This window comes from Caretta caretta, chromosome 6 (assembly GCF_965140235.1).
Source record: "Caretta caretta isolate rCarCar2 chromosome 6, rCarCar1.hap1, whole genome shotgun sequence".
Lineage (NCBI taxonomy): Eukaryota > Metazoa > Chordata > Testudines > Cheloniidae > Caretta > Caretta caretta.
In genome coordinates, this window is record NC_134211.1 from 13,774,703 (window position 1) to 13,789,214 (window position 14,512).

General features: G+C 46.3%; 1 long non-coding RNA gene across 1 annotated transcript; it reads left to right on the forward strand.

Moving 5' to 3' along the window:
• Positions 1-2,903: 2,903 nt before the first annotated feature.
• On the forward strand, positions 2,904-6,884 carry LOC142072465 (uncharacterized). The gene is made up of 3 exons (XR_012668829.1): positions 2,904-3,436; positions 3,689-3,788; positions 6,022-6,884. It is a non-coding gene; the product is annotated as an uncharacterized LOC142072465 (long non-coding RNA).
• Positions 6,885-14,512: the final 7,628 nt, after the last annotated feature.

The window sequence follows — 14,512 nt, forward strand, 5'->3', positions numbered from 1 at the left end:
CTCCTCAGACAGTTCCTTCAGTATTCTAGGATGTATTTCACCAGGTCCTGCTGACCTGGAGACATCTAACTTGTCTAAATAATTTTCAACTTGTTCTTTCCCTAGTATAGCCTCTGATCCTACCACATTTTCACTGATATTGACTATTTCAGATGTCCAATCGCTACTACCTTTTTTTGGGTGAAAACCGAAACATCATTTCCACATTTTCTGTTATTGTTCCCCCGCACCCTCCATTGAGTAACAGGCCAACCCTGTCTTTGGTCTTCCTCTTGCTTCGAATGGATTTGCAGAATGTTTTCTTTGTACTCTTTATTTCTCTAGCTAGTTTAATTTCATTTTGTGCCTTGGCTTTTCTAGTTTTGTCCATACTTGTGTTCTTTGTTTATATTCAGCCTTTTTAATTTGACCTAGTTTTCACATTTTGTAGGACTCTTTTTTGCGTTTCAGATCATTGAAGATCTTCTGATTAAATTCATTTAGTCACAGCCATTTGCTTGCATGTGACAGATTCCTTCAGTTCATAGCACAGAAGCAGTGACAGGCCCTTTTCATGCCAAGTGGCTAGTCAAAGTTTGGAGCCCTGTGGGTGTTCCAGTCGGGAGCAGAAATTGGTGCTAGCCAGGTGGTTCTTTGATACTTTACAAGGAATGTTCAAAGTCCTTGGTCTCTGAATGCAGACAGAAGCAAACAGCAGGAAACAGCTTCTTTTCCTCACAGCACCAAGGACACCCTTTTAGCCTGCTCCCTGACCCAAAAACCTCTTTCCCAGTGTTTTCCAGGGTCAGCCACCACACTTTCAGCTGCTCCTTCAGGCTGCCTGCCTCTCTCTCAGGGTATGTCTACACTATAGCAACACAGCTCTGGCACCTCAGGGCCATTGTGTGACTGCTTCTTACATCAATGGTAGGGGTTTTTCCATTGAGGTAGCTAATCCATTTCTGTGGGAGGCTAGATCTTCTGTCAACCTAGCCATGTCTATTGTTGTATCCTTGGGGGCAGCAGTTTTAGGAAGAAATCACTTGAGACACAGAGAGCTGTGAGCCATGAAAGCAGCCATTTATTTTCCACACATTGAACTAACCAAACCAGCCCAAACTGGCTGGGCTATCTGTTAGGGGGCTTATTCCTTCACCCACTTACTTCCCTGGTCCTTCTCGCATGAACAGAGAGCAACAATACCCGAAGTCCAAAGGTGCAAACAATTCGATGTTTATTGGGGTGAACTTCCAGCAAGCATGATTCCAGTTTCCTTCCTTAGTATCCTCCTTCCCAGCTCTGACACCACAGAGCCTTACACCTGTGTCCCTGTTCCCATTCCTGCCCTTAGCCAAACATGATTCCAACTTCCTTACTCCCATTCCCTGTTCCCATTTCCCCCTTTAGCAAAACATGATTCCAATTTTCTTACTCCCATTCCCTGTTCCCATTTCCCACACCCACATGCCCACCCACACCCAGTCACTTCCTCATTGACTACAGATTATATAGTAAAACTTGAGTTCTGCTTAGCTATACGTTAACCAATCATTTTCCTGAAATTTAACTAACCAATCCTAACATATTGTAACATGATTATGTAACCAATTATATCCCACCACCTCAATTAGTTTACACCCAGCAAAATTAATTATACAGCAGACAGGAAACAATCACAGAACCAGACAGAGATTATACAGACAAACAACAGCAAAGTGGGAACTATAATGACAAAACAATACAGAAGTGAGGATTTCACATCCCAGCTATTGATAAGTGAGTTCTTGCCAGACAGGATGCTATCAAACTAAGTTTCCTTTTACATTTGGTAGGCACTTCCCTTTCTCTGGAGGTGATAGGAATACAATCCTGTCCTGATAGTGCCTAACAGCCCAATAGCACCTTATTTCAATGTGACTAGTTTGGAATGTGAGGATGTGACCGTTCGCTTCCCAGCTTATGGCTGCCTCTGTTGCTTAGCCAAAGGCCTGAGCCTAAGCACAGGGCCACAAACTGTCACAGTAAGAGAAGGCCCTTACACTGGCAGACAGTGGTTTTGATTCTTTCTTTTATACCTCTATCACTAGCCAAGTGATAAGAATACACCTAAATTCTTAGAGTATAGGCCTTTACAGACAGGCCTGAATATCTATATCCTAACACTATCCCCTAATAATCTAGCTCAGTTGCCATAGTAACAACAAGGTGCTATTACCACGATAACCAAATACACAACATCTATGCCAGGAGTTTGGGGGACATAACTACAGTGCTTAGCATGTGGAATTTTTCACAGCTCTGAGTGATGTAGGTAGGTCATCCTAACTAAGATTTAAGTGTAGACCAGCTCTCAGTCTGTTCTTGTCTGACCTCAGTTTCTGTGTGATCTCTTTCTCGCTTACACACACACACAGATGCACAAAACAATACTCAGCCAAAAGCTGCTGAGTGGCTTCACACACACATTTTGTTGTAAGTGGGTCTTAGGCTTAGAGTTATGTTAAGTGAAGGGGTAACTAAGAGTGCTTAGAATCATAGAATATCAGGGTTGGAAGGGACCTCAGGAGGTCATCTAGTGCAACCCCCTGCTCAAAGCAGGACCAATCGCCCAATTTTTGCCCCAGATCCCTAAATAGCCCCCTCAAGGGTTGAACTCACAACCCTGGGTTTAGCAGGCCAATGCTCAAACCACTGACCCAGAGCCCATTAAAGTCAATGGAAGGACTCCTGTTGACTCTAGGCCTTCTGGCCAAGATTTTCAAAGGTGAGTAGTGATTTCAGGTACCCAACTTGAGACACCTTGCAAATGCCTGATTTTCAGAAGGTGGGTCCTCAGCACTTTCTCATCAGGCCCCCATAAGGGATCAGAAGCTGAATATCTCAAAGCCACTAGTCAGCTTGGCCCAACATCCTTATTCCTGTTAAGGAAAAGTTAGCACATGTGACTCCATTTTGGTTTGGGGCCCACCATTGTTTAAATGCCAGCACATCATACACCAGGAGGAGTGATCCTTAGATACTGAATCCCTGTGAAAATCCTCCTCCTTGTCTCCAGCTTGCCTTGACTCCCAGTATCTGGTTTTTGTTAGTCTCTAACTCCCTGTCTCTTGGCCTTGATGTGAGGCCTCCCATTCTGATAATAAAAGTTACTGATGCATGGCTTTAGGACCATGCTGTGTAATTAACATACTGGTATAGCACGAGGAATGCACCAAGCAGGGATAGGTGGTAGATAAGACAAGGGTTTGTTTATTGGCTAAGGTTTCCGATGCACGAGGGCAACATGCTTTGCTAAAAAGTATATAACCTTTGTATAATCTATATTCAGGGTCCCCCCCTGGCTAGCAGGGGGACACCATGCTCGAGCGTAATAAACTTAGTGTCTTTTGGGAACTCTGCAGTTGTGGACTTTGTTTCTGTGCCTCTGCCTAGATTCGAACTGTGCGTGACCTACCAGGTATAATTCGCAGCATTGGTGTGCGTGTCCTACCAGGTGTAATTCGTAGCATTTGTGTGCGTGTCCTACCAGGTGTAATTCACAGCAGTTGTGTGCGTGTCCTCTCAGGTGTAATTCGTAGCATTTGTGTGTGTGTCCTACCAGGTATAATTCGCAGCATTTGTGTGCATGTCCTACCAGGTGTAATTCGTAGCATTTGTGTGCGTGTCCTACAAGGTATAATTCGCAGCAGTTGTATGCGTGTCCTACCAGGTGTAATTCGTAACAGTTTTGGCGACCACGATGGGACTCTAGGCTCACCCCAACAAGCGAGACTACACTCCTCCATTCGGACAGCTCCAGCCGGCACAGGGTGAGTTCACCTTTGAGAACTCCGAGGAGGGTGGGGTGTGAGCCGTCGCTTAGGCGATAAGGTGGCACATTTTGTGTTCTTTTGGTAGCCCATTATGGGTTCTGGGCAGAGTGTAAGTAAGGGGACCCCTTTGGCTGAAATTCTCGAGAATTGGGGGAATATTTCTGGCACCCATGGGTTAGGTAGGAAAAAAGCTGTTATTTTATGTAAGGTTGAGTGGCCAGCACTAACAACTCAAACATCTGTTGAATGGCCACCGGATGGGTCCTTTGCTGGGGATACATTAACAGCGCTTAGAAGGAGGCTGGAGGACAAAGCTCCAGCCCAGATGGATTATTGGTATGTATGGGACAACTGTATGGGACAGAAACCCTCGGCTTTCTGACTTATGCCCGTCACCTCCTTGCTTGCCAATTAGCCGTGCTTTCTGTCCAGGTGACAAGCCTCATGTGGGGAGGACTCAGGTAGCCCTTGTAAGTAAAAATATTTAAGAAAAGAGACCAGGAGGGCTGGGGACTAGTTAAGAAGCCCACCCTCCTTGTTAATTTGGTAGTGAAACAAAGCTGGTGCTCATGGAAGGGACAGTTCAGAGAAAAAAAAACAGGATCGGGCCCAAGCGGGCAGGCAACAAATAAAGAGATTGGAAAACAGGTTGGAAACTTGAAGGTCATAGTAAAAAAAGAGGAGTAAATAATTACAGGAATGGAAAACGTAAATCCCGGAATAATACTTGGAATGGTAAAATCTAAGTTAATTGGGTGTCGTTTTGGGAAATAAGCAAGTGATTTAAGAAAGGAAAGTAAGAAGTTAACTCTTTAGTTGCTGGAAAGAATTAAGCAGATGAACTTTGTGAAATACTGGAAAGAAAAAGAATTCTTGGTTTCTTTGCAGCCATTTTGGAAAAAAATGGGCCCTTTTCCAAAGAAATGCAATTATACAGTGCTACTTAATTAATATCTTGTTAGGTTCCAAAGGGCTACAATAGGTGGTGTCTTCCTTTTCAGGTCGCTGTGTGTTTGACAGCAGGAGTTAAAAGTAAAAGGCAATCAAAAGTCTGGTAAAGTTTATTGTGCCCTTTTTAAAGTAAGAGTCTTTAACCTGTGAATCCAAAAGCAAGCCGGAAAGCATTTGTTTTAATGTAAATTACCTAACTGATAAGGTAGAGGCCACTGAAACCTGGGCTGCCTATAAAACAAATACAAGAAAATATGGGTAATTCCTCTGTTTTGCCTGCAATTAACAAAGGTATTTGTATAAAAAGGAAATATGTTAAGCAATGACTGACTGCCCAAAAGGGGTAGATCTGTGGGGTTTTTTTTGTCTTTCAGAAAATCAGAAAAAACTGATGCCAGCTAAAAAGCAATTCAACATCTCATGAATTTACTGGCACAATAGGAATTCTGTTCTGTGTTCTATGTCCTGTCTTGTGGTGTTTGTCTTGTGGCCAGAATTGCTGTGTTTAATTTTTCATAGGACAGTTTAATTTAAAACTAAATAAAAGGGTTAAATCAAAATGCAGATACTTGTTTTATTCAACTTGGAATACAAAGTGTTTGAATAATATTAAAAAATGTAATATACTAAAGTTTAATACATTTGCTTAAATAAAAAAAAAATTAATTGGCCAGATCTTTTAATTAAAAAAATTGTTGTTAAAATTTGCACACCAACAGTCTTTGGAAGCAAGGACATGAAAGGTTAACCCACTCCCCATATTATACATGAGATCCTTCTGGCTACCTCACATTTCTAGCCAGAGGACTGAGGAGGGAGGAAAGCTATTGGACACCAGAGGTTCTACCAAGTGGACTCCTCAAAAGTGGGTGTGCTTGTCCTGGCTTGTTGCTCCAAAGCTCTGTAATAAAGTCATTTTCCTAGAAGGGTGTATGTCACATACATTATACAATAAGACTGAAGTGCTGTATAATGGGCAATGTACATGTGTTCCTTTTTAAACAAAGGTGTATGAGTAAAAAGTGAAAGTTTCCTTTGCAGGTTAATAAAAGCCAAGAAAGGAAAAAAAAAAAAATAAAACGGAGGACGAGCTAATTCAACGCTGTAGCTGGCAGGCTCGGTCCAAAGATAAAACACTGGCCTGCCCAAGGACACTACTCACAGCTAGGATTTGGCTAACAGCCAAGAAAGAGGGGGGCTTGAATGTGCCCAAGCAGCTGTGAGATCTGCAACACACTGCCAGACATTAATAAAATGTGTTAGGTCTCTGTATTTACAGGTAAAAGAAGTCCTGCTTCAAGAATCCTGAGCAAACCTGCCATTTGTTAAAACCAGGTGACTGGGTCTACAGAAAGGTCCATCAACAAAAGACTACTCTGGCCCCATGCTGAAAAGGCCCTTATTAAGTCCTGCTAACTACCAACACCGCTGTGAAGTGCCAAGGACTGACTGCCTAGACCCATGCTTCTTACTGCAAAAAGACCCCTCCACCTCGAGGTGACTTCACTTCGACTACTGATCAGCCTGTCCCTCCTTCTGGGTTTTTTTTCTTTCCTCCTTTTAAACAGCAAAAAAAAAAAATCCAAGGTGAAGTGCTAGTAACCTCTCCCTTGTCCACTGACAAAGCTAACCTGCATTCAGTATTTGCTAAAAAAAAAACAAAAAAACAAAGCACTACAGGGTGATGTGTTAGTAACCTCTCCCCTGTATAATGCAAAACCATGACTGTTCCAAAAAAAAAAAAAAAAAAAAGCCTGCTCTGCTAAAACCACCAAAATCCAAGGATTCCTGACTGCAAAAGACACTGAAAATTGGCCTTGATGGCAAAGACAGAGCATTGTACATTGGCAGGGAGGAAGTTGCGGGATGTATTCTTGGGGTATGTCTACACTATGGAATAAGGTCGAATTTATAGAAGTCGTTTTTTTAGAAATCGGTTTTATAAATTCGAGTGTGTGTGTCCCCACAGAAAATGCTCTAAGTGCATTAAGTGCATTAACTCGGCGGAGCGCTTCCACAGTACCGAGGCAAGCGTCGACTTCCGGAGCGTTGCACTGTGGGTAGCTATCCCACAGTTCCCGCAGTCTCCGCTGCCCATTGGAATTCTGGGTTGAGATCCCAATGCCTGATGGGGCTAAAACATTGTCGCGGGTGGTTCTGGGTACATATCGTCAGCCCCCCGTTCCCTCCCTCCCCCCATGAAAGCAAGGGCAGACAATCATTTCGCGCCTTTTTTCCTGAGTTACCTGTGCAGACGCCATACCATGGCAAGCATGGAGCCCGGTCAGGTAACCGTCACCCTATGTCTCCTGGGTGCTGGCAGACGCGGTACGGCATTGCTACACAGTAGCAGCAACCCCTTGCCTTGTGGCAGCAGACGGTACAGTACGACTGGTAGCCGTCATCGTCATGTCTGAGGTGCTCCTGGTCGCCTCTGTGAGGTCGATCAGGAGCGCCTGGGCAGACATGGGCACAGGGACTAAATTTGGAGTGACTTGACCAGGTCATTCTCTTTAGTCCTGCAGTCAGTCCTATTGAACCGTCTTATGGTGAGCGGGCAGGCGATACGGACTGCTAGCAGTCGTACTGTACCATCTTCTGCCAGGCAGGCAAGAGATGAGGATTGCTAGCAGTCGTATTGCACCATCTTCTGCCAGGCAGGCAAGAGATGGGGATGGCTAGCAGTCGTACTGTACCATCTTCTGCCGAGCAGCCATGAGATGTGGATGGCATGCAGTCCTTCTGCACCGTCTGCTGCCAGCCAAAGATGTAAAAGATAGATGGAGTGGGTCAGAACAAGAAATAGACCAGATTTGTTTTGTACTCATTTGCCTCCTCCCCTGTCTAGGGGACTCATTCCTCTAGGTCACACTGCAGTCACTCACAGAGAAGGTGCAGCGAGGTAAATCTAGCCATGTATCAATCAGAGGCCAGGCTAACCTCCTTGTTCCAATAACAACGATAACTTAGGTGCACCATTCCTTATTGGAACCCTCCGTGCAGTCCTGCCTGAAATACTCCTTGATGTACAGGCACCCCCTTTGTTGATTTTAGCTCCCTGAAGCCAACCCTGTAAGCTGTGTCGTCAGTCGCCCCTCCCTCCGTCAGAGCAACGGCAGACAATCGTTCCGCGCCTTTTTTCTGTGCGGACGCCATACCACGGCAAGCATGGAGCCCGCTCAGCTCACTTTGGCAATTAGGAGCACATTAACCACCACACGCATTATTCAGCAGTATATGCAGCACCAGCACATGGCAACGCGATACCGGGCGAGGAGGCGACGTCAGCGCGGTCCCGTGAGTGATCAGGACATGGACACAGATTTCTCTGAAAGCATGGGCCCTGACAATGCATGCATCATGGTGCTATTGGGGCAGGTTCATGCTGTGGAACGCCGATTCTGGGCTCGGGAAACAAGCACAGACTGGTGGGACCGCATAGTGTTGCAGGTCTGGGACGATTCCCAGTGGCTGTGAAACTTTTGCATGCATAAGGGCACTTTCATGGAACTTTGTGACTTGCTTTCCCCTGCCCTGAAGCGCATGAATACCAAGATGAGAGCAGCCCTCACAGTTGAGAAGCGAGTGGCGATAGCCCTGTGGAAGCTTGCAACGCCAGACAGCTACCGGTCAGTTGGGAATCAATTTGGAGTGGGCAAATCTACTGTGGGGGCTGCTGTGATGCAAGTAGCCCACCCAATCAAAGATCTGCTGATATCAAGGGTAGTGACCCTGGGAAATGTGCAGTTGATGGCTTTGCTGCAATGGGATTCCCTAACTGTGGTGGGGCTATAGACGGAACCCATATCCCTATCTTGGCACCGGAGCACCAAGCCGCCGAGTACATAAACCGCAAGGGGTACTTTTCGATAGTGCTGCAAGCTCTGGTGGATCACAAGGGACGTTTCACCAACATCAACGTGGGATGGCCGGGAAAGGTGCATGATGCTCGCATCTTCAGGAACTCTGGTCTGTTTCAAAAGCTGCAGGAAGGGACTTTATTCCCAGACCAGAAAATAACTGTTGGGGATGTTGAAATGCCTATATGTATCCTTGGGGACCCAGCCTACCCCTTAATGCCATGGCTCATGAAGCCATACACAGGCAGCCTGGACAGTGGTCAGGAGCTGTTCAACTACAGGCTGAGCAAGTGCAGAATGGTGGTAGAATGTGCATTTGGACGTTTAAAGGCGCGCTGGCGCAGTTTACTGACTCGCTTAGACCTCAGCGAAACCAATATTCCCACTGTTATTACTGCTTGCTGTGTTCTCCACAATATCTGTGAGAGTAAGGGGGAGACGTTTATGGCGGGGTGGGAGGTTGAGGCAAATCGCCTGGCTGATGGTTACGCGCAGCCAGACACCAGGGCGATTAGAAGAGCACAGGAGGGCGCGGTGCGCATCAGAGAAGCTTTGAAAAACAGTTTCATGACTGGCCAGGCTACGGTGTGAAAGTTCTGTTTGTTTCTCCTTGATGAACCCCCCCCCCCCCCCGCCCCTTGGTTCACTCTACTTCCCTGTAAGCTAACCACCCTCCCCTCCTCCCTTTAATCATTGCTTGCAGAGCCAATAAAGTCATTGTTGCTTCACATTCATGCATTCGTTATTCATTCATCACACAAATAGGGGGATGACTACCAAGGTATCCCAGGAGGGGTGGTGGAGGAGGGAAGGAAAATGCCACACAGCACTTTAAGCACAGCACTTTAAAAGTTTACAACTTTAAAATTTATTGAATGACAGCCTTCTTTTTTTGGGGCAATCCTCTGTGGGGGAGTGGCTGGTTGGCCGGAGGCCCCCCCACCGCGTTCTTGGGCGTCTGGGTGTGGAGGCTATGGAACTTGGGGAGGAGGGCGGTTGGTTACAGAGGGGCTGCAGTGGCAGTCTGTGCTCCAGCTGCCTTTGCTGCAGCTCAACCATACACTGGAGCATACTGGTTTGGTCCTGCAGCAGCCTCAGCATTGAATCCTGCCTCCTCTCATCACGCTGCCGCCACCTTTGAGCTTCAGCCCTGTCTTCAGCCCGCCACTTACTCTCTTCAGCCCTCCACGTCTCCTCCCGGTCATTTTGTGCTTTCCTGCACTCTGACATTATTTGCCTCCACGCATTCGTCTGTGCTCTGTCAGTGTGGGAGGACAGCATGAGCTCGGAGAACATTTCATCGCGAGTGCGTTTTTTTTTCTTTCTAAGCTTCACTAGCCTCTGGGAAGGAGAAGATCCTGTGATCATTGAAACACATGCAGCTGGTGGAGAAAAAAAAAGGGACAGCGGTATTTAAAAAGACACATTTTATAAAACAGTCGCTACACTCTTTCAGGGTAAACCTTGCTGTTAACATTACATACATAGCACATGTGCTTTCGTTACAAGGTCGCATTTTGCCTCCTCCCACCGCGTGAACGGATTTTGGTTGAATGCCAGCAAACATACACTGCAATGCTTTGTTCTACAGTGATTCCCCAGTACGTGTTGCTGGCCTGGAGTGGTAAAGTGTCCTACCATGAAGGACGAAATAAGGCTGCCCTCCCCAGAAACCTTTTGCAAAGGCAGAACCGCAAATGCCAGGGCAAAGTAATCCTTTCACATGCTTGCTTTTAAACCATGTATAGCATTTTAAAAGGTACACTCACCAGAGGTCCCTTCTCCGCCTGCTGAGTCCAGGAGGCAGCCTTGGGTGGGTTCGGGGGGTACTGGCTCCAGGTCTAGGGTGAGAAACAGTTCCTGGCTGTCGGGAAAACCGGTTTCTCTGCTTGCTTGCTGTGAGCTATCTACAACCTCCTCATCATCATCTTCTTCGTCCCCAAAACCTACTTCCGTATTGCCTCCATCTCCATTGAAGGAGTCAAACAACACGGCTGGGGTAGTGGTGGCTGAACCCCCTAAAATGGCATGCAGGTCATAATAGAAGCGGCATGTTTGGGGCTCTGACCCAGAGCGGCTGTTCGCCTCTCTGGTTTTCTGGTAGGCTTGCCTCAGCTCCTTCAGTTTCACGCGGCACTGCTTCGGGTCCCTGTTATGGCCTCTGTCCTTCATGCCCTGGGAGATTTTCAGAAAGGTTTTGGCATTTTGAAAACTGGAACGGAGTTCTGATAGCACGGATTCCTCTCCCCAAACAGCGATCAGATCCCGTACCTCCCGTTCGGTCCATGCTGGAGCTCTTTTGCGATTCTGGGACTCCATCATGGTCACCTGTGCTGATGAGCTCTGCATGGTCACCTGCAGCTTGCCACGCTGGCCAAACAGGAAATGAGATTCAAAAGTTCGCGGTTCTTTTCCTGTCTACCTGGCCAGTGCATCTGAGTTGAGAGCGCTGTCCAGAGCGGTCAGAATGGAGCACTCTGGGATAGCTCCCAGAGGCCAATACCATCGAATTGTGTCCACAGTACCCCAAATTTGAGCCGGCAACGTCGATTTAAGCGCTAATCCACTTGTCAGGGGTGGAGTAAGGAAATCGATTTTAAGAGCCCTTTAAGTCGAAATAAAGGGCTTCATTGTGTGGACGGGTGCAGGTTTAAATCGATTTAACGCTGCTAAATTCGACCTAAAGTCCTAGTGTAGACCAGGGCTAGGGAATGTGAAGTAAAGTGGTGGGGTGGGTTTATTCCAGAGGCTGGAACCTGTGCTTGTAGGCAAGTATAAATACCAAAAATGCCTTACAGCCACGAACATTACTCCCACCATCTGCCACCACTCCTTTGCAGGTAAAGGTTCCTGGATCCATCATAGCTATGTTAAGTTGGCGCTGAGATCCCCACCTGATCCTGACAAGCCATTGGATGAGCCACTTCACGAATGAACACCACGACCAACCCATGGACTAAGCTTTCCAGCTACTGGGACCTTCACAGCCCACCAGGACTTTTTGTGTTCCTGTTTATTGGACTTACATTGGGGGTAGTGCTTTTTTGTATGGTACAGGGGAGGATGTCAACATTGGTATGGTTTGCCTGGGGGGGTCCTCTCCCTATTCCCAAGTCCAGTACAAGGATGGAAGGGCAATAGCTTCTTGAATTTAACCCGTGCTATCAAACAGGTGTAAATCGAACGCAGTGTTGGATTTGTATTCGTACCCCCACATATTTAGGTCAGGGGGTCCGTTGGTAGGGGTACCTATCCCCCTTAATCGAAAACTCCAAGCTAAGCTATGGGCAAACACTACATTTAACTGAAATGTTACAATCCAATTATGGTCTATTGATATGGTGGCCCAGGGTAATTATGCTTTATGTGTGTCACGACGTAAGGGCATAGAAAATACAATTTTTGTAGGGAATTTTGTAGGGTGCAAGGACACCACGCAAATCAGCTCTGGTGCGGGAGGCCCCTTTACCTACTCCAGGACCCCGTGGCCAGTCCCCGAGGGGTCTGGCTGGTATTGGTTATGCAATCACACAGCCTATAAGGTTCTCCCAGCAGGATGGTGTGGTACATGTACCTTAGGGGCTATAGTACCCGCCGTGACAGTACACCAGAACCTGATCCGGGGAGAGATCCGCAATCTAGTATGGAGGGACCGACGAAGTATTCCTTTAAACCCCCTTTCTTATCGGCCCAAAGGCTTTCACTCCTTTGTGCGCTGGTTTCTGCCATGGTTGGGAGTAAGCGAGCTGAAAAAGGCTATAGTTAACATTTCAGCTGCTTTGGAACTAATGGCAAATGCTACTGCAGATGCTCTCTCTGCCCTTCAATTGAAGTCACCCAGCTATCCCAAACTACATTGCAAAACTGCCTAGCCCTGGATTATCTCCTTGCAAATCAGGACGGGGTTTGTGCTCTGGTCAATTCAAGCTGTTGTGTATTTGTAAATCAGCACCATAGGGTGGAAACTGACATCCACATCCTCAAGCAACAGGCAGCCCTATTCCACCACATCAGCCTCGACACTACCAACGCCGGATTCCAGGAGGTCTGGGACTGGCTCACCTCATGGCTACCGGATGTGGGGATTTGGGGATGGCGTATTTTGTATTTACTTTTTTGACTGTTATTGTTTTTGCATTATTTTTTGTATGCCTACAATGCTGCAGTATGTGCTGTCGGCAGTTGCTAACCCTGCAGCGCGGTTACTCAGCCCCAATATAGCTTACTGACGTACAAAAAAAAAAGGGAGGACTGTTAAGGAAAAGTTAGCACATGTGACTCCATTTTGGTTTGGGGCCCACCATTGTTTAAATGCCAGCATATCATACACCAGGAGGAGTGATCCTTAGATACTGAATCCCTGTGAAAATCCTCCTCCTTGTCTCCAGCCTGCCTTGACTCCCAGTATCTGGTTTTTGTCAGTCTCTAACTCCCTGTCTCTTGGCCTTGATGTGAGGCCTCCCATTCTGATAATAAAAGTTACTGATGCATGGCTTTAGGACCATGCTGAGTAATTAACATACTGGTATAGCACGAGGAATGCACCAAGCAGGGATAGGTGGTAGATAAGACAAGGGTTTGTTTATTGGCTAAGGTTTCCAATGCACGAGGGCAACATGCTTTGCTAAAAAGTATATAACCTTTGTATAATCTGTATTCAGGGTCCCCCCCTGGCTAGCAGGGGGGCACCACGCTCGAGCGTAATAAACTTAGTGTCTTTTGGGAACTCTGCAGTTGTGGACTTTGTTTCTGTGCCTCAGCCTAGATTCGAACTGTGCGTGACCTATCAGGTATAATTCGCAGCATTGGTGTGCGTGTCCTACCAGGTGTAATTCGTAGCATTGGTGTGCGTGTCCTACCAGGTGTAATTCGTAGCATTGGTGTGCGTGTCCTACCAGGTGTAATTCGTAACATTCCTATATTTGTAACCTCACCACAGACCCACACGATGGCAGGAGAAGGGTTCCTCTCCAACTATCAATGTTTGCTAACAAGAGAGAGGCTAATAAGGGGTCATGCTTTTTAGCTTTTCTATGCACCCACAAGGGCTAGTAACCTATATTTTAAAAAAATGAAAGCTAAAATTCTCTCACAATCATAAAAAGAAAAGGAGTACCTGTGGCACCTTAGAGACTAACCAATTTATTTGAGCATAAGCTTTCGTGAGCTACAGCTCACTTCATCAGATGGCTTATGCGCAAATAAATTGGTTAGTCTCTAAGGTGCCACAAGTACTCCTTTTCTTTTTGCGAATACAGATTAACACGGCTGTTACTCTGAAACCTCTCACAATCATAGGACTTCATGAGCTGAGACTTTAAGAGAAACATCAAATATTGCATGACTCAAAAAAAACCATCAGAGTTTGTAGTGATGAGAGTCTATCTTCTTTATTCCAAGTCATTAAATTCTTCTCTTCCTCATTATTCACTGGCTAGCTTTGAGCTAAGCACTGAGGAAGACTGTGTGGCATCTGTTGCTGATCGGTTTGTTATCAAAGCAACGTTTATATCTATCTGGTTCAGATGGGCTGGGCCATTCTCTGAGGTCACACCAGGCAATTTCAGAGTCTCTTCCTTGCTTGAGATCTTTATTCTAGCCTTTCTGGGTTCTCTGCTGTGTGAGTCTACTGATTATGCAGGTTTCTCATAAAGCTCTGGTTTGTATACAATGATACAGCACAGCTGGACTCTGGGTCAGGATTTATCTTCAATTCCTACCCTATGGAGATCAGCTTGTCCTGCATCTGGTAAGTTCTTGTGGGCAGCAGAGGCTTGTCTGGTGTTTTCCTCTCAGCTGCTCTGCAGCAAGAGCCAGCTGGCATTTAAGACCACAGAGACTCACAATCTCTCTTAGTGGTAAATACTGAATAAGAAGTTCCTAAGGGCTTGTCTTCACTACTGCACTAAA